This window comes from Loxodonta africana, chromosome 5 (assembly GCF_030014295.1).
Source record: "Loxodonta africana isolate mLoxAfr1 chromosome 5, mLoxAfr1.hap2, whole genome shotgun sequence".
NCBI lineage: Eukaryota > Metazoa > Chordata > Mammalia > Proboscidea > Elephantidae > Loxodonta > Loxodonta africana.
In genome coordinates, this window is record NC_087346.1 from 86181960 (window position 1) to 86201250 (window position 19291).

Consider the following 19291-nt stretch of genomic DNA (forward strand, 5'->3'; position numbering starts at 1 on the left):
CACTTGAAAAGATGTTCAAATTCATTTGCCATTCCAAAGCAGAAGACACAAACCCATTGCCATCAAGTCGAATCTGACTTATAGCGACCCTAGGATAGAGTAGAACTGTCCCACAAGGTTGCCGAGGAGCAACTGGTAGACTCAAACTGCCAGTCTTTTGGCTAGCAGCCAAGCTCTTAACCACTGTGCCACCAGGGCCTCAATTATCCATTAGGAAGATGTAAATCAAAACCACAATGAGATACCATCTCAACCCTAATAGAATGGTATTGATCAAAAAGTGGGAAACATTAGGTGTTAGCAAGATCGTATAGAAACAGGAAACCTCATCCGTTGCCAGTTGGATTGTACAATGGCACAGCCACTGTGGAAAACAGCTTGGTGGTTTCTTAGAGTTGAATACAGAACTACCGTATGGCTCAGCAATTACACCTGAAAGAAGCTACACAAAGAGACACATGTGTACCAATGTTCATTGTAGTACTATTCACAATAGACAAAAGGGGAAACAACTAAAATGTCCATCAAATGAAGAATGGAAAAACAAAATGCTGTATATACATTCAATGGAATATTACTGAGCCATAAAGAGGAATGAAGTTCTCATGAATGCCATGACATGGATGAACGTAGAAAACATTATGATGAGTAAAATAAGTCAGTCACAAAAGGACAAATACTGTATAATTTCACTTATATTAAATAAGCAAATAGAAACCAAAAATTTTTAGTGGTTACCAGTGATGAAAGGGCAGGGAATAGAGGAAGTTTTTGCTTAGGGTGCGTGGAATGTATGTTAATGGCGTTAAAATAATTTGGAAAATGGTAGTGTAAAAATGGCATGGTGGCAGTGCCTGACCTCCTCTAACTTTACCAGGGGTTAGGAGAATCAAATCAACAGCACAAGGCTGATTCCTATGAGGCAAGGATAAGACATGCCTCCTCAGTCAGCCATCTTTACCAATTCTAACACCAGCCTTCCCTTCCACAGCATTCTTACTTCTCTGCTGGGTTCAATTATTCATTGCAATGACCATACAGAACTTATAGACCATACGCATGATTATGAGGCTTGTTAGGGAAGTAACAGGTTACAATTCAGGCTCAGGAATGTTCAAGGATACAATTCTTCCATCAGAACAGCCTCTTCCCAGCCATGCTTGCAGGTACACCTCTCCCTGGCCCTAAGCCTCTGCCCAAAGGCACTCAGCTTTCTCTGCCCTTTGACCAGAAAGCTCACCACACCATCTCCTGCTGCCAGGTCTCTGCTAGTGGGTCTCACTGCCTTCAGTGTTACATCTCTCCCTCTCTCTGTCTCCTGATTCGGGGAACTTCTCAGCACAGGGAACCTGAATCCAAAGGATGTGCTGGCTCCTGGCTGTTCTTCCTTGGTGGTATCTTCTCTTTCTCACCTTTAGAGTGGCTCATTTCAAGCCCAGAAGAATGCCAAAACTGGCTGATACCTTTCGTGGGCTACAATTACCCAATCACGCAGTCTCAGCCACTCACTTGGGTGTGAGTTACAAGACCATGGCTAGAAAGGTGATCCAGCACGCTGCAGGTAGTGAGAATAGTTGCACAACTTGAAGAATGTAAACAATGTCACTGAATTATATGTGTAGCAATTTTGGAATTGTGTTATGTTTTGTTGTGTATATTTTCACCATAACGTAAAAAAAAAAATCTGTAGTCCCATCTCTCTTAAACCCCTAGTAAGGAAACATTGAACATTTTGGCATAGGTAAAAATAATATAATTATCATTTTCTTTTCAATGTAGGCACTGTATGAATAATCTCAATCATCTACAACACAAGGAATAACAAATTAAGTCAATTTATGGAAAATCAAACTACAAGTATTTTCAAAGCCTTCCCAAAACCTAAACTTCAGGGACACTCTTTAAGATCAAAGTGGTCCAAGTTGAGAAAAATCTAGTTGTCTTTATTGGTAAAGAAGATCATCATCCAAATATAACACCAAAAAATCTTAAATCTTTATTAAATACAAATAAAATTTTGATGTTAGAGGAATTCCAGGGAAAATTTACAACAAAACTTCCCATACAACTGATCTAGATAATTGAGGCATTTTTAAAGAAAAACAGAATATAGTGCCATAATAGATATTGTTAAATCATGCATATAATTATAAATTTTCATCAAACTATCTTACAACACATTTTAAAAACAGAGGATTGGTATGCATTGTCTAGCAAGACCCCCCCAAATGTCAAATAAAAAGGACAAACAGTCCAATATGTAAATAGATGTGGATATGAACAGGCAATTCACAAAAGTAAAAATGGCCATAATATATAAGAGATGACAAACATCACTGACATTTAGGGACATGTAAATTAAGCCAGTAAATTATTTTCCCCAGAAAATTTACAAAACGTAAGAATCTGAGAAAACTATTTTCAAGGGTGCAATGTAGAATAAACTTTTGAATAAAATTTAAACGTACAGACTGAAAGCTGCAATTCTGCATCTAGGAACCTGTCATGTATCAATAATTGCACATGTGCACATAGATGTATGTAAAGGATGTTCCCTCCACCACCCAACTAGCTGTCAGAGAACACACTTCTCACCTCTAATGAAAGGGATAAAGTATGTAATCATTACAGAGAACAGGCAGATCACAGGCAGTAACGTTAAATGCTCTCATTTTACGTTGCTAAACAAAAAACAAGTTCCAGAAAAATAAAGTATGATACTCTATTCTTTGGAAATAAAGCATATGTAAACTTGTATAAACTTAGAGGAAATGTCCTAGAAGAATACACAGAATTTCCAAGCCTGGGAATTTAAAATGTTACTCTATATACTTCTGTGTTATTTGATCTTCCACAATAAGGTTTTCATGTATGGATTATGTGGCCTAAAAATTAATTACTCAGATAAACATATTGATTCAAGAGTTTGATATTGTATTATCAATTCATTAGTACCATTCAGAATGCTTGAATTAACTAGAAATAATTTTTTTTTATGGCATACCAACTATTTTATCAACTTGTGACCTTTTTTTAGGACACCTATTTGATGTTGAAAACATCTCTGGATAAATTTATTATGTTTATGAAGATCCCAGTAATTGTTGTTATTGTTAGATGCCATCGAGTCAGTTCCAACTCATAGAAACCCTCTGTAGCACAGAATGAAACACTGCCTGGTCCTGTGTCATCCTTACAATGGTTGCTATGCTTGAGCCCATTGTTGCAGCCACAGTGTCAATCCATCCTGTTGAGAATCTTCCTCTTTTCCACTGACACTGTACTTTACCAAGCATGATGTCCTTCTCCAGGGAGAGATCCCTCCTGACAACATGTCCAAAGTATGTAAGATGCAGTCTCGCCATCTTTGCTTCTAAGGAGCATTCGGGGTTTATTTCTTCCAAACAGATTTCTTCTTTCTTTTGGCAGTCCATGGTATATTCAATAATCTTCACAAATACCACAGTTCAAAGTCATCAATTCTTCAGTCTTCCTTATTCACTGTCCACCTTTCACACACATATGATACAATTGAAAATACCATGGCTAGGGTCAGGCACACACACCTTAGTCTTCAAGGTGACATCTTTGCTTTTCAACATTTTAAAGAGGTCCTTTACAGAAGATTTACTCAATGCAATGCATCTTTTGATTTCGCTTCCATGGGTGTTGACTGCGGATCCAGGTAAAACGAAATCCTTGACTACTTCAATCCTTTCTCTGTTTATCATGACGTTGTTTATTGGTCCAGCTGTGAAGATTTTTATGTTGAGGTATAATCCATACTGTGGTTTTTGATCTTCATCAGTAAGTGCTTCAAGTCCTCTTCACATCCAGCAAGCTAGGTTGTGTCATCTCCATAACGGAGGTTGTTAATGAGTCTTACTCCAATCTTGGGGCCCCTTTCTTCTTCATGTAGTCCAACTTCCTGAATTATTTGCTCAGCATACAGATTGAATAGGTATGGTGAAAGGATACAACCCTGATGCACACCTTTCCCGACTTTAAACCACTCAGTATCTCCTTGTTCTGTCCGAACAGATGCCTCTTGATTTGTGTACAGGTTCCTCATGAGCACAATTAAGTGTTCTGGAATTCCCATTCTTTGCAATGTTATCCATAATGTGTTATCACCCACAGAGTTGAATGCCTTTACATAATCAATAAAACTCAGGTAAACATCCTTCTGGTATTCCCTGCCTTCAGCCAGGATCCATCTGACACCAGCAATGATATCCCTGGTTCTATGACCTCTTCTGAATGATGCCTGAATTTCTGGCAGTCCCCTGTCTATATGCTGCTGCAGTGGCTTTTGAATGATCTTCAGCAAAATTTTGCTGGTGTGTGATATTAATTATATTGTTTGATAATTTTCACATTCGTTGGATACCCTTTCTTGGGAATAGGCATAAATATGGATCTCTTCCAGTTGGTTGACCAGGTAGCTATCTTCCAAATTTCTCAGCATAGAAGAGTGAGCACTTCCAGGGCTGCATCCATTTTTTGAAATACTTCAATTGATATTCCTTCAATTCCTGGGGCCTTGTTTTTCGCCAATGCCTTCAGTGCAGCTCGGACTTCTCCCTTCAGTACCATTGGTTCCTGATCATCTACCTCTTGAAATGGTGAACATGAACTAATTCTTTTTAGTATAATGACTCTGTGTATTCCTTCCATCTTCTTTTGATGCTTTCTGCATCGTTTAGTATTTTCCTCATAGAATCCTTCTCTATTGCAACTGAGGCTTGAATGTTTTCTTCAGTTCTTTCAGCTTGAGAAATGCCTACCATGTTCTTCCCTTTTGGTTTTCATCTCCAGCTCTTTGCACGTGTCATTCTAATACTTTGTCTTCTCTAGCCACCCTTTGAAATCTTCTGTTCAGTTCTTTTACTTCATCGTTTCTTCCTTTTGCTTTAGCTGCTCGATGTTCCAGAGCAAGTTTGAGAGTCTTCTCTGACATCCATGTGGGTCTTTTCTTTCTTTCCTGTCTTTTCAATGACTTCTTGCTTTCTTCATGTATAATGCCCTTGATATCATTCCACAACTTTTCCGGTCTCTGGTCATTAGTGTTCAACGCATCAAATCTATTCTTGACATGGTCTCTAAATTCAGGTGGAATATACTCAAGGTTATATTTTGGCTCTCGTGGACTTGCTCTGATTTTCTTCAGTTTCAGCTTGAACTTGCATATGAGCAATTGATGGTCTGTTCCACAGCCGGCTCTTGGCCTTGTTCTGACTGATGATATTGAGCTTTTCCATTATCTCTTTCCACAGATGTAAGTTGATTTGATTCCTTTATTCCTTCTGGCAAAGTCCATGTGTGTAGTCACCATTTACGTTGATGAAAAAAAGTATTTGCAATGAAGAAGTCATTGGTCTTGCAAAATTCTATCATTCGATCTCCGGCATTGTTTCTATCACCAAGGCCATAGTTTCCAACTACCTATCCTTCTTCATTTCCAACGTTCACATTCCAATCACCAGTAATTATAAATGCAGCCTGACTGCAAGTTCGATCAATTTCAGACTGCAGAAGCTAATTAAAACCTTCAATTTCTTATCTTTGGCCTTAGTGGTTGGTGCCTAAATTTGAGTAATAGTCATATTAACTGGTCTTCCTTGTAGGCGTATGGATACTGTCCTCTCACTGACAGCGTTGTACTTCAGGATAGACCTTGAAATGTTCTTTTTGACGATGAATGCAACATCATTCCTCTTCAAGTTGTCATTCCTGGTGTGGTAGACTATATGATTGTCCGATTCAAAATGGCCAGTAACAGTCCATTTCAGCTCACTAATGCCTAGGATATCAATGTTTATGCATTCAATTTCATTTTTGACGATTTTTAATTTTCCTAGATTCATACTTTGTGAGTTCCACGTTCTGATTATTCACAGATGCTTGCAGCTGTTTCTTCTCATTTTGAGGCATCCCACATCAGAAAATAATGGTCCCAAAAGCTTTACTCCATCTATGCCATTTAGGTCAGCTGTTCTTTGAGGAGGCAGCTCTTCCCCAGTCATCTTTTGAGTGCCTTCCAACCTGAGGGGCTTATCTTCTGGCACTATACTAGACAATGATACACTGCTATTCATGTGTCTGTCAGTTTGTCATACTGTGGGGGCTTGTGCGTTGCTATAATTCTGGAAGCTATGCCACCAGTAGTCAGATATCAGCAAGGTTATCCATGGAGGAAGGTTTCAGCTGAGCTTCCGACTAAGACAGACTAGGAAGAAGGACCTGGGAGTCTATTTCTCAAGAGAATTAGCCTAAGAAAACCTTATGAATAGCAGCAGAACATCGTTCCAGCAATTATAATACTGTAAACTCTCTAAAGAAGACTAAGGTATGCCTGTCCCAAGCCATGGTATTTTCAATTGCACCATATGCATGTGAAAGCTGGACAATGAATAAGGAAGACCGAAGAAGAACTGATGCCTTTGAATTGTGGTGTTAGCGAAGAATATTGAACATACCATGGACTAGAATGAACAAATCTGTCTCGGAAGAAGTGTGACCAGAATGCTCCTTAGAGGTAAGGATGGCGAGACTGCGTCTTACATACTTTGGACATGTTGTCAGGAAGGATCAGTCCCTGGAGAAGGGCATCAGTGGATTGTCACAGTGGCTGCAACAATGAACTCAAGCTTAACAACCATTGTAAGGGTGGCTCAGGACCGGGCAGTGTTTCGTTCTGTTGTGCATAGCGTCGCTATGAGTTGGAACCGACTCGACGGCACCTAACAACAACAACAACAAACTCTCTAATGTTAAAAACAATGAAAATTACAGTACCTTGGTGGCCTCTGCTGGCTTACTTAAAAGGTTTATATTTGTGATGGTTTTGAGACATGACCACAAATACATTAAAACTTCTCCCATCAAGTAATGTCCTCTCCCCTTGAACATGGGCAGGCCTTTGCAGAGGCAAGGGGCCTTGGTGGCACAATGGCTGCTTACCAAAAGGTCAGCCGTTGGAACACACCAGCCACTCCACAGGAGGAAGATATGAAGATTACAGCCTTGGAAACCCTGTGAGGCAGTTCTGTTCTGTCCTATAGGGTCACTATGAGTCAGAATTGACTCAATGGCAGCAAGTTTTGTGACTGTCTCAACAAATACAGCAGAAGTGATGAAGCTTAACTTCCAAGGATCATTTAGAAAAGGGCAAGAGCTTTCACTCCAGACTTAGATTGCCTGAATTCAAGTCCCTACAAAACCACTTCAGGTTTATATAGTTGAGCAAGTTTCTTAAACTTTCTGTGCCTCAACTTCGTAACCAATGAAATGAAGATGATGGTAATGATATTATCTACCTCATGGAGATATTATAATAATGAATGGATTAGTATACTGTCATGGATTGAATTGTGTCCCCCAAAAATATGTATATCAGTTTGGCTGGGTCATGATTCCCAGTACTGTGTGACTGTCCACCATTTTGTCATCTGATGTGATTTTCCTAAGTGTTTCAAATCCTAACTCTATGATGTTAATGAGATGGGATTACTGGCAGTTCTGTTAATGAGGCAAGACTAATCTACAGGATTGGATTTTGTCTTGAGCCAATCTTTTCTGACGTAAAAGAGAGAAGCAAGCAAAGAGACGGGGGACCTCATACCACCAAGAAAGCAGTGCTGGGAGCAGAGTTTGTCCTTTGGACCCAGGGTTCCTGCATGGAGAAGCTCCTAGTCCAGGGGAAGATTAATGACAAAGACCTGCCTCCAGAGCTGACAGAGGAGAAAATCTTTCCCTGGAGCTGATGCCCTGAATTTGGATTTCTAGCCTACTAGCCAGAGAAACTTCTGTTTTTTGAAGCCATCCACTTGTGGTATTTCTGTTATTGCAGCACTAGATAACTAAGACACATGGTAAAACCTTAAAAATAGTTTCTGTATATAGTTATTGTAAGTAGTAAAGCACCATTTCCATGGACTATTATCGTTATTAAGGAGCCCTGGTGGTGCAGGCTTAAAGCTTTGGGCTGCTACCTGAAAGGTTGGTGGTTCAAAACCACCAGCCACTCAGCAGGAGAAAGATGTGGTAGTCAGCTTCTGTAAATATTACAGTCTTGGAAAGCATATGGGCAGTTTTACTTTGTCCTATAGGGTCACTATGAGTTGGAATAGAACCTACAGTAAGGTAATGGGTTTTATCACTGTTAAAATGCATAGAAAGTTTCCACAATGAGTTCAGCTTTGGCCATAAATTATCTAACATAATTTTTAAATGTAACATGTTTCAGGTCTCTGGGTGGTGCAAATAGTTAGCGCTCAACTACTAACTGAATCTTTGGCAGCCTGAATCCATCCAGTGGCACCACAGAAGAAAAGCTTAGTGTTCTATTTCTGTAAGACTACGGTCATTGAAAACCCTATAAAGTGTACTTCTACACTGATACACAAGTCAGAATCAGCTGGATGGCAATAGAAAGAAAGGAAAAAACAAGAAAGAAATACAGCATTTCCAAAAGTAAAAGATAAAAATTACAGAATTTCCCATTTCAGATAAGTAGGAATTAAGTTCGTGGGATAAATAGGGTTGGGTTAACAAAATAAGATCTGTAGGCCAAATCTGGCCAGACACCTGGTTCTTATAATTGAGGTAGAATTCACAGAACAAAAAAGTCTCTGTTTTAACCATTTTTAAGTATACAATTTAGTGGCATTTAATACATTCACAATGAAGCATTACTACCACCTCTGTCTAGAGCATTTTCGTCACATCAAAGGAAAACCTTGTACCATTAATTAGTCGCTTCCCATTCTCCCTACCTCAGACCCTGGCAACTACTAATCTGCTTTCTGTCTGTCTGTATGGATTTGCCTGTTCTGCACATTTCATACAAACGGAGTCATACACTAAGTGGCCTTTGTGTCTGGCTTCTTTTGTTTAGCATGTTTTCAAGTTTCTTCCATGTTTAGCATGTATCAGTTCTTTCCTTTTTATCACTGAATAGTATTCCATTGTATGGTTATACCACATTTATTTATCCACTCATCAGTTGATGGACATTTGGGTTGTTTCAACTTTGGCTATTATTAATTAATAGTGCAAGTTTTTTTTGAACACTTGTTTTCAAATCTTTTGAGTACATACCTAGGCTGTAATTGCTGAATCATATGGTAATTCTATGTTTAACCATTTGAAAAATTGCCTCACTCTTTCCACAGTGGCTGCTCCATTCTCTATTCCCACCAGCAACATAAGAGGGTTCCAATTTCTCTACATTCTTGCCAGCATTTATTTCTTATTATTTTCAGTGCCCTTGAAAATGACAGGTGTTAATTATTCTTTAAATGTCGATGGTATTCACCGGTAAAGTTATCTGGTCATGGCCTTCCTTTTCCCTGGAAGTTTGTGATTAGTGATTCAATCTATTGTAGTAAGTATGTTCAGATTTTCTTTTTGTTCTTGAGTCAGTTTGAGTATTTGTATGTCCAGCAATTTGTACATTTAATCTCAATTATCTAATTTGTTAATGTACAATTGTTCATAGGATTCTCTTATAATCCTTTTTCTCTAAGAATGACAGTAATGTCCCCATTTTCATTTCTGATTTTTAATATTTTCCTTTCTTTTTTTAATCTACCTTGTGTTTTGTCAATTTTGTTGATGTTTTCAAAGAACCAACATTGGGTTTCATTAATTTGTTTTATTATTTTTCTCTTTATTTTGTTTATCACAGGTCTAATTGTAATCTTTAATATTTTCATTCCTCTGCTAGCTTTGGGTTTAGTTTGATCTTTTTTTCCGTTCTTTAAGGTGTAAAGTTAGATTATTGACTTAAGATCATCTTTTGAAACGTAGATATTTACAACTGTAAATTTTCTTCTAAGAACTCTTGTTGCTGCATCCATTGCCTTTGGTAGATTTTCCTTTTGTTGTTGTTGTTGTTTTAAAATGTTTTCTAATTTTTCCTTGTGATTTACTTTTTGACCAAGCTGTTATTTAAGAATGTGTCATTTAATTTCCACTTTTGTGAAATTTTCAGTTTTCCTTCTGTTATTGATTTGTAGTTTCATTCCTTGGTAATCGGAGAAGATTCTTTGTATGATTTCAATCTTTGTAAATGTATTGAGACAGTTCAACCTAATTTATGGTCTGCTCTTGGGAAAGGTAAATGTATACTTGAGTAAAATTTGTATTGCGCTTATTCTGTTGTGGTTGGGTGAAGTGTTCTATATGTGTTTATTGTTTTGTTCAAGTCCTCTAATTCATTATTGATCTTCTTTCAAGTTAGTCTATTCATTATTAAAAGTGGCATTTTGAAGTCTCCAGCCATTATTGACTTGTCTGTTTCTCCTCTTAGTTTTGTCTTATATATAGTGTAGCTCTGTTCTTAGGTATGCATATGTCTATAATTGTTTTATCTTTTTGTAGGATTGTTCTTGTTATTGGTCGATACTATTCATCAACATATAATGCCTTTCTTAGTCTAATGTGACAATTTGGACTTAAAATACATTTTTTCTAATAGTAGTATAGTCAACCTAGCTCTCTTTTAATTGCTATTGGCTTGGAATTTCTTTTCCACTCCTTAACTTTAGATCTACTTGTGCCTTCAGATCTAAAGTGTATCTCTTGTAGACAGCATATAGTTTAATATTTTTTTAAATCTATTCTGCTAATTTCTGCTACTTCATAGGAGAGATTAATCCACTAACATTTAAAGTAATTACTGAAGGGAATTATGGGAAGATATTGACATGAGCAGGCTTAGTTTCCAACTCTCCCCACACACATATATATCAAGAAATACAGAAAGATATCTGAGTTTGACCCTGGGGGATTCTCAGTCAGTGGGCAGAGGACAGCAGCAAAAATATGTACATGGACATGCATCAACAATGACTCTAATACAGTAGGAACGCTGTGTCTCTCACTGGCAGTACACTTCTACCTCTCAGGGCCATAAACTATCTGTTGCCACAGACTGCAGAAGTGACACCTGCAGAGAAGCCCACTGCCCTAGCAAGTGCACTGCCTGTCTGTGCACAGGAGAAGTCCCCAGCTCTCTCTCTGAAATCAGCAAGACCTTCCCAAAAGCCCATTTGGGGTATGGGAACCTTTCCCCAACCTAGCATGGCAGAAAGTCTGTTGCTGTCCCAGGCAATTCACCCATGGCTCATCTAAACTCTTTTAATCTTTGGTTGAGAGATAAGTGGGACCTCAGCAAGCTAAGGAGGAATCCATGAATGGGGGGATACACTCAGCACCACTGGTGGTTTATTGGATGTTATCTCTCTAACTGAAAACGTGGACACGAAAACACAGCCCACACCGGGCAGGGGAAAAAGAAAGCAAACCTTTTGCTGTCGATTTGATTTTGACTCATAGAGACCCTATAGTAAAGAGTGGAACTGCCCCGTAGAGTTTCCAAGGAGCATCTGGTGGATTCAAACTGCTGACCTTTTGGTTAGCAGTCATACCTCTTAACCACAACCTCACCAGAGCAGGTGAGGGAACAATAAAAAATTAAGAAGATTGTGCCCTCTGTTGGACAGATTGATTAGTGTGTGTTCTGTTTAGTTTGGCTATACCCCTTGGTGGACTGATTAATTGGTGCATGTTCACCGTTCTATTTGGGAGACACTTAAAGGCAGAAATCTTGGTCTGTGCTTTTCAAATCCTAGTAAAAATACAGAGGTAGGGGAGGCTAACAAAGAGAGGAAGAGGGGGTGGTAAGGTGGTAAGCAAGATCTGAAGGCTTTGCTCACCTGAGTTTCTTCCAGACCAGAATGTAATCCTGTTAAAAATATCAAATACTGGGGAGAATTGAAAAGGCCCGAGTGGAACAGTGGCTAAGCACTTGGCTGCTAACCAAAAGGCCAGCCATTGGAACCCAGCAGCTGCTCCATGGGAGAAAGCTTCTGTAAAGATTAAAGCCTAGGAAACTGTATGGGGCATTTCTACCTTGTCCTATAGGATTGCTCTGAGTCAGAACCAACTTGAGAGCAAGTGGTTATTAACCAGGAGAGAATTGAGGAATCTAACAGCCTGTAAAATTCTAATTTCCCAGCTTCAACAAAAAAATCATAGGACACACAAAGAAAATGAAAATAATGGCCTATTCAAGCAAACAAGAAGGAGGGAGGGTACTGTATCTATGGAAGCCTGGATAAAAAACAGAATCTAAGAATATAATAAAAATATATATATATATATGTGTATATATATATATAATACAACAACATTAAATAAACTCAAAGAACATAAGGAAAACACAGACAAAGAGCCAAAAGAAATCAGGAAAATCATGCATGGAGAAAACGAATTTTCTTAAAAAAGAGATAGTATGAAAAGAAACAAAAACAAAATACTAGAAATGAAAGAGGATACTTGAAATGAGAAACAAATTGGAAGGTCTTAACAACAGACTTCATGAGGTAAAAGAATCAATGAACTAGAAGAGAAAGTAGTTGAAATTATGGAGCTAAAAGCAAGAAAGAAACCCTGGTGGCATAGTGCTTAAGAGCTTGCAGCTCTTAACCAAAAGGTCAGCAGTTCAAATCCACCAGGTGTTCTTTGGGAACTCTATGGGATAGTTCTACTCTGTCCTATAGGGTCACTATCAGTCAAAATCGACTAGACAACAACAGATTTTTGGTTTTAATAGCAATAATAAAGGAGGCTTAAGGCTATTGAATACAGTTTAATGTCTTTGTGGAACAACACCAAGAAAACCAAGTTATGCGTCATGGAAAACCCAGAAGGAGATGAGTGAGAGAAAGGGACAGAAGAATTCTTGAAGAAATATAATGGCAGAAAATTTCCCGAATCTGATGAAGGCGATAAGCCTACAAATCCAAGAAGCTAAAAGAATGCAAAGTAGGGTAAAATCAAAGAAGTCTACACTGAGATATAATCAGGCTTTCAAAAATTAAAGATAAAGAATCCTGAAAGCAGTGAGAGAAAAGATAACAGTCACATATATAGGATTACCAATAAATTTTTCCTCAGGAACCTTAGCGGCCTGAAGGAAATGGAATGGTATGTTAAATATGTTGACAGAAAGGAGCTGTCAACCAAAAATACTATACCCAGAAAAACTGCCTTTGAAGAATGAGGCTGAAATTAAAACATTAGGAGATAAACAAAAGCAAAGAGAGTTTCTATTCCCAAAGCTGGCACTACAAAAAATGCTGAAGAGAGTTATTCAGCTGGAAAAGAAAGTATGTTAGAAAGTAACTCGAACTTAGATATAGAAAGATCTTGATTAAAGATAATTGCATGGGCAAGACTGAGGGTAAGTTTTAAGATATGTTTGCTTGATAATCTTAATTGTTATGTCCCTCATGCTTTACAATAACAAATGTATAGAAACAAAAAAAATTATGTTACAGGGCAAAAGATGTATAGAGATAATTGGTGATAACGACATAAAAAGTGGATAGGAATGGTATAGGTATAGAGTTGTATGTTACTGAAGTTAAGCTGGTATCAATTTAATCCAGGTTGTTATAAATGTACGATGTTAAATGTAAAATACTTATAAAAGAGAAGAAGGGAAACAAAATAACTTAACACACAAAAAAGCAATGTGACACAACGTAAGAGTTGGCAGTGTTAAAGAAAATAAGGGACAAAGAAGGTATAAAACACACACCAAAAAATAGTAAGTCTTCTTATAGGTAATTTTAGTAAATATAAATGGACTAAATGCTCCAATTAAAAGACAGAGAGTGGCAGAATGGATAAGAAAACATTATCCACCTATGTACTATGTATGAGAGACTTATCTTAGGCCCAAGGACACAAATATGTTGAAAGTGAAAGGATTAAAAAAAAAATATGACATGCAAACAAAAATCAAAAGAGAGTTGTGGTAGTGATTTTAATATCAGACAAAAAGACTTGAAGTCAAAATTTGTAAAAGGGATAACAAAACACATTATATAATCATAAAAGGGTCAATTCATCAAGAAGATATGACAATTACAAATATACATGCATTAGATACCCTAAATGTATAAGGCAAAACTGACAGAACTGAAGGGAGAAATAGCTCCACAATTATAGTTGGAGAATTCAATACAACACTTTCAGTAATGGACAAAACGTCTAGGCAGATCAATAAGGAAATACGGGACCTGAATGACACTATAAATCATCCAGAACCAATATAAATACATAGAACACTCTATCAACAATAAAGCAATATACATTCTTCTCAAATGTATGTGGATCATTCTTCAGGATTAAACACATGTTAGGTCATAAAGCCAGAATCGACAAATTTTAAAATATTGAAATTATGCAAAGTATTTTCTCTGACTACAGTGGAGTGAAATTAGAAATTAATAACAGAAAGGAAACTGAAAAATACACAAATACATAGAAAATAGATAACACACTTTTAAACAATTAATATGCTTACCTATTCTAGATATTTCACATAAGTGGAATCGTATAATATTTCTCCAACATCACCACATCCCCTCCAACAACTGTTGTTTTCCATTGTTTTAATCATACCCACTTTAATGAGTGTGAAATCGTATCTCATTGTGATTTTGATTTGCATTTTCCTAATGACAAATGATATCAAGCATCTTTTTATGTACTTATCAGACATTTGCATTTCATCTTTGGTGAAATATCTACCCATGTCACTTACCCATTTTTTGCTTGAGTCATTTGTATTTTTGTTGTTAAGTCATAGGAGTTCTTCATATAATCTGGATATCAAACCCTTAACTGATAGTTTCCAAAATTTTTCTCTGAATCTGTAGGTTGTTTCTTCATTTTCTTAACAAAGTACTCTGATGAACAAAAAAGTTTGTAATTTTTATGAGGTATAATTCACCCATTTTGTTTTTTGTTGCTTGTGCATTTGGTGTCATAGCTAAGAATCCACTTAAAAACAAGGTGCCAAAGCATTACTTCTGTTTTCACCTAAAAGTTTTATGGTTTCTGTTCTCACAATTAAATCTTCCATCTATTTTGAATAAATTTTTGTATATGGTATAAGGTATGGGTCCAGGCTCACTCTTTTCTTTGTAGAAATTCAGATGTCTCAGCACAGTTTATTAGACTATTCCTCCCCCCTCACTGGGTGGACTTTGCACCTTTGTCAAAAATCAATTGACAACAGATGTATAGTTTTATTTATGGACTCTCAATTCTATTCCATTGTTCCATATACTATTACACCAGTGGTAGACTGTTTTAATTGCTAAAACTGTGTTTTGAGATCAGAAAGTGTGCATCCTCATACTTTGTTCTTCTTTATGAAGATTGCTTTGGCTATTCAGTGCCCTTTGCAGTTCCATACAAATCTAGAATTGGATATTCCATTTTGCAAGGAAGAGCATTTTTTAAGAGTATTTCATTGGCTCTATAGATTGCTTTAGATAGTACTGATGTCTTAACAATATTAAATTTTCCAGTCCATGAGCATGAAACATCCTTCCATTTATTTAGATCTTCTTTAATTTCTTTCAGTAATATCTTATTGCTTTCAGTATACAAGTTTTTGACTTTTTTGGTTAAATTTATTCTCATGTTTTTTATTCTTTTACTTGCAATTGTAAATGGAATTGCTTCCTTAATTTCCTTTTCAGATTGTTCATTGCTGATGTACTGAAAACCAAATTGATTTTTGTGTGTTGACCTGCCACTTTGTTGAATTCATTTATTACATCTGGTGGTTTATTTGGATCCTTAAGAGTCTTCTGTATATAGAATAATGTCATCTGTGAAAAGGGATAGTTTTACTTCTTCCTTCCCAAATTGGATACTTCTTATTTCTTTTTTCTTGACTAATTGCTCTATCTAAAATTTCCAGGACAACACTGAATAGCAGTGTTGAGAGCTGGCATCCTTGTCTTGTTCTTGATCTTAAGAGGAAAGCTCTAGACTTTCTCTATTGAATATGATGTTAGTTGCAAGCCTTTCATAAATACACTTTAGCCTATTGAGGAATATCCCTTTTACTTCTAGCTTGTTGAGTGTTTTTATCATGAAAGAGTGTTGGATTTTGTCAAATGCCTTCTCTACATCAATTGAAATGATCATATAGTTCTTTGACTTTATTCTACTAATGTGGTGTATTTCTTTGATTAATTTTCTAATATTTATTCTACATTCCTGGGATGAATCCCACTTGAACATGATGTATAATCCTTTTACTAAGCTTTTGGGATAAAATTGCTAATATTTTCTTAAGTATTTTTGCATCTATATTCATAAGGGAGTCTTTCAATTTGTTGTATTGCAGTTGCTTGCATGTTGCTGTGGTGCTGAAAGCTATGTACCACTATTTCAAATATCAGTGGGGTCACTCATGGTGGACAAGTTTCAGTGGAGCTTTAAAACTAAGACAGACTAGGAAAAAGGACCTGGCAGTCTACTTCTGAAAAAATATGACAGTGAAAACCTTATGAAAAGCAATGGCACAGTATCTGATAGGGGAAAATGAGCACCTCAGGTTGGAAGGCACTCAAAATATGACTGGGAAAGAGGTCTTCTCAAAGTAGAGTCAGCCTTAATGACATACATGGAGTAAAGATTTTGAGACCATCATTTGCTGATATGGCATGACTCAACAAGAAAAGAAACAGCTGAAAACATCCATTAATAATCGGAACACAGAATGTACGAAGTATGGCTCTAGAAAAATTGGGAGTCGTCAAAAATGAAATGAAGGAGGTGGGGCCAAGATGGCAGAATAGCCAGATGCTTCCTGTAGTCCCTCTTACAATAAAGACCTGAAAAAACAAGTGAATTGATTATATATGACAATCTAGGAATCCTGATCATTAAAGACAAAGTTAAGGAGTCAGACTGAGCAGCAGGAGGATGGACAGACAATTCAGAAGCAGTGAATGAATTCCAGTCTTGAGGTAACCGGCACCCTGTGGGCTAGGTTGGTCTGCACAAGCAGGCTGAGTGGAGCAGTAGTGCTCAGGATGCATTTTACCGCATTGGAAAAGACTGGGTTGCAGAGAGTCTACACAAGCCTCCGGAGCCAGAGGGAAACAACACTGGATCTGTGAAAGTTAAGTGCAAGCATCTAAACTACCATCTGAGATCAAAATAACCCCTTCCCCTCCAGGACTTCTACAACAGAGAAGTGCCACTTTTCCCTCACCCACCCCCTCCCTGCTTCACTCTGACACCAGTTGGCAGTATTCAACAATTACCATGCCCTTTAAGCCTGGACTAGGGTTATCGCCCCAAAATGAGCCTCGCAGCTTTCGGGGGAGGGGGGGACCTGCCAAGTCCCGCACACAGAAACTCAGGGAAGAACTGCCCCTTTGCCTAGGCACTGGCCAAAGCTGTCTACAGACTTGTAAAGACCTTTAACCCTACCTAGACCTGTATGGGCTGATTCAACACCATAGACACTCATTAATGACAAGCCCCCTAAGCCAGAAACTCAGGACTATCTGCAACCAAATTAGACTCATGGCTTTAAAAAAATCACCATGTGCCCTAAGCTGAAAACTCAGGGCAGGCACTGTTCCTTTGCCTAGGCACTGGCATAAGTGGTCCACAGACTTCTAATGCCCATCACCTATGCCTAGGCCTGTGTGGGCCAATTCAACAGAGAAGACCCTCAATAACATAGAATAACAGGTTATGTACCAGAAGCCTATTTTTCAACTGCAGCAGCCAAGGGGGAGTGGGGTGGCAGATTCCTGACATTTGACACTGCCCTGCCTGTTAAGAAGGATCCTCAACCACCCACATCCAGGACCTGAGGTCTGATGGTTTCATCCACTCCACCTAGCTACCCACAAGAGGGGTCCAAGAACAAGTGGTGACTCCCAGTCCTTACAGCCAACAGCACTGGATGTCCAAAGTCTGGCTGCAAATCTCACCCACCTAAGTGATTTAGGGGACAGATATGCTTTCCACCCAGGCACTCAGAGACAGCCATCAGCCCCCTGCCTTACTCAGCACATACTACCCTACAGCAGCCAGATACCTGTACCTGCTCCAGTCACCTCTACACAGCCCTACCAGTATAGCACTGTAGGTGAGAGACTGTGCCACACCCTCGGTGACTGATGACCTAGACACCTGAACTAAATCCACACAAGAAAAGTGGACACCTGGGCTCAAACACTTAGTAGCAGCTCTAACCACCTGAAGACAGGACTTGAGAGCTTCAAAGATACTAATAACCAAAGTAGCTTACATGCCTAGTCTACTTGGGCATATCAAGATGAAACAAACAATAATAATTAAAAAAGCTAATACACAGTAAGCAAACACACAATAAATAAATATAATAAATTATTGATCTTTCAGAGACATCAATACCTAATCACATAAAGAAACAGGTCAAAATGGCTTCAGTGAACAACCAAAACAAAGAACCAGGAAACACTCCAGAAGAAGATAAATTCTTGAATAACCAGAGTTAAAATTCAAAAAGATTAATGTACAGAGCTCTTCAAGAGATCAGGCAAAATGCAGACCAAGTAAGGGAACATGCAGACAAAGCAATAGAGGAATTCAGGAAACCAATACAAGAACAGAATAAGAAATTTATCAGGCTGCAAGAAACCATAGGGAGACAGCAAATGGAAATCCGAAAGATTAACAACAAAGTTTCAGAATTAGACAACTCAATAGAGGCTCACAGGAGCAGAACTGAGGTGATGGAAGTCAGAATTAGTGAGATTGAAGATAAATCCCTTGACAGCAATATTTTTGAGAAAAATCAGATAAAAGAATTTAAAAACACACACTCCCCAAAAAACTCTAAGAATTATGTGGGGCAATATCAAGAGGAAAAAATCTACAAGTGATTGGAGTACTAGAACAGTGAGGGGAATAACAGAAACTACTAAGAGAATTACTGATTTGCTGGCAGAAAACTTCCCTGATATCATAAAAGACAAGAAGATATCTGTCCAAGAAGCTCAATGAACCCCACACAGGGCAGATCCCAAAAGAAAGTCATATTACAATCAAACTTGCCAAAACCAAAGATAAAGATAGAATTTTAAGAGCAGTGAAGGATAAATTAAAAGCCACCTACAACAGAGAGTCAATAAGATTAAATTCTGACTATTCAGCAGAAACTATGCAGACAAAAAGGCAATGGGATGACATATATAAAGCCTTGAAGAAAAAAAAAAAATGCCAGCCAAGAATTATATATCCAGCAAAACTGCCTCTCAAATATGATGGCAAAATTAGGGCATTTCCAGATAAATGGAAGTTAAAGGAAATTGCAAAACCAAGCCCTAATTATAAGAAATACTAAAGGAAGCCCTTCAGCTAGAGAACCAACAATATCAGACAACAACTCAAGACTAGAACACAGGGC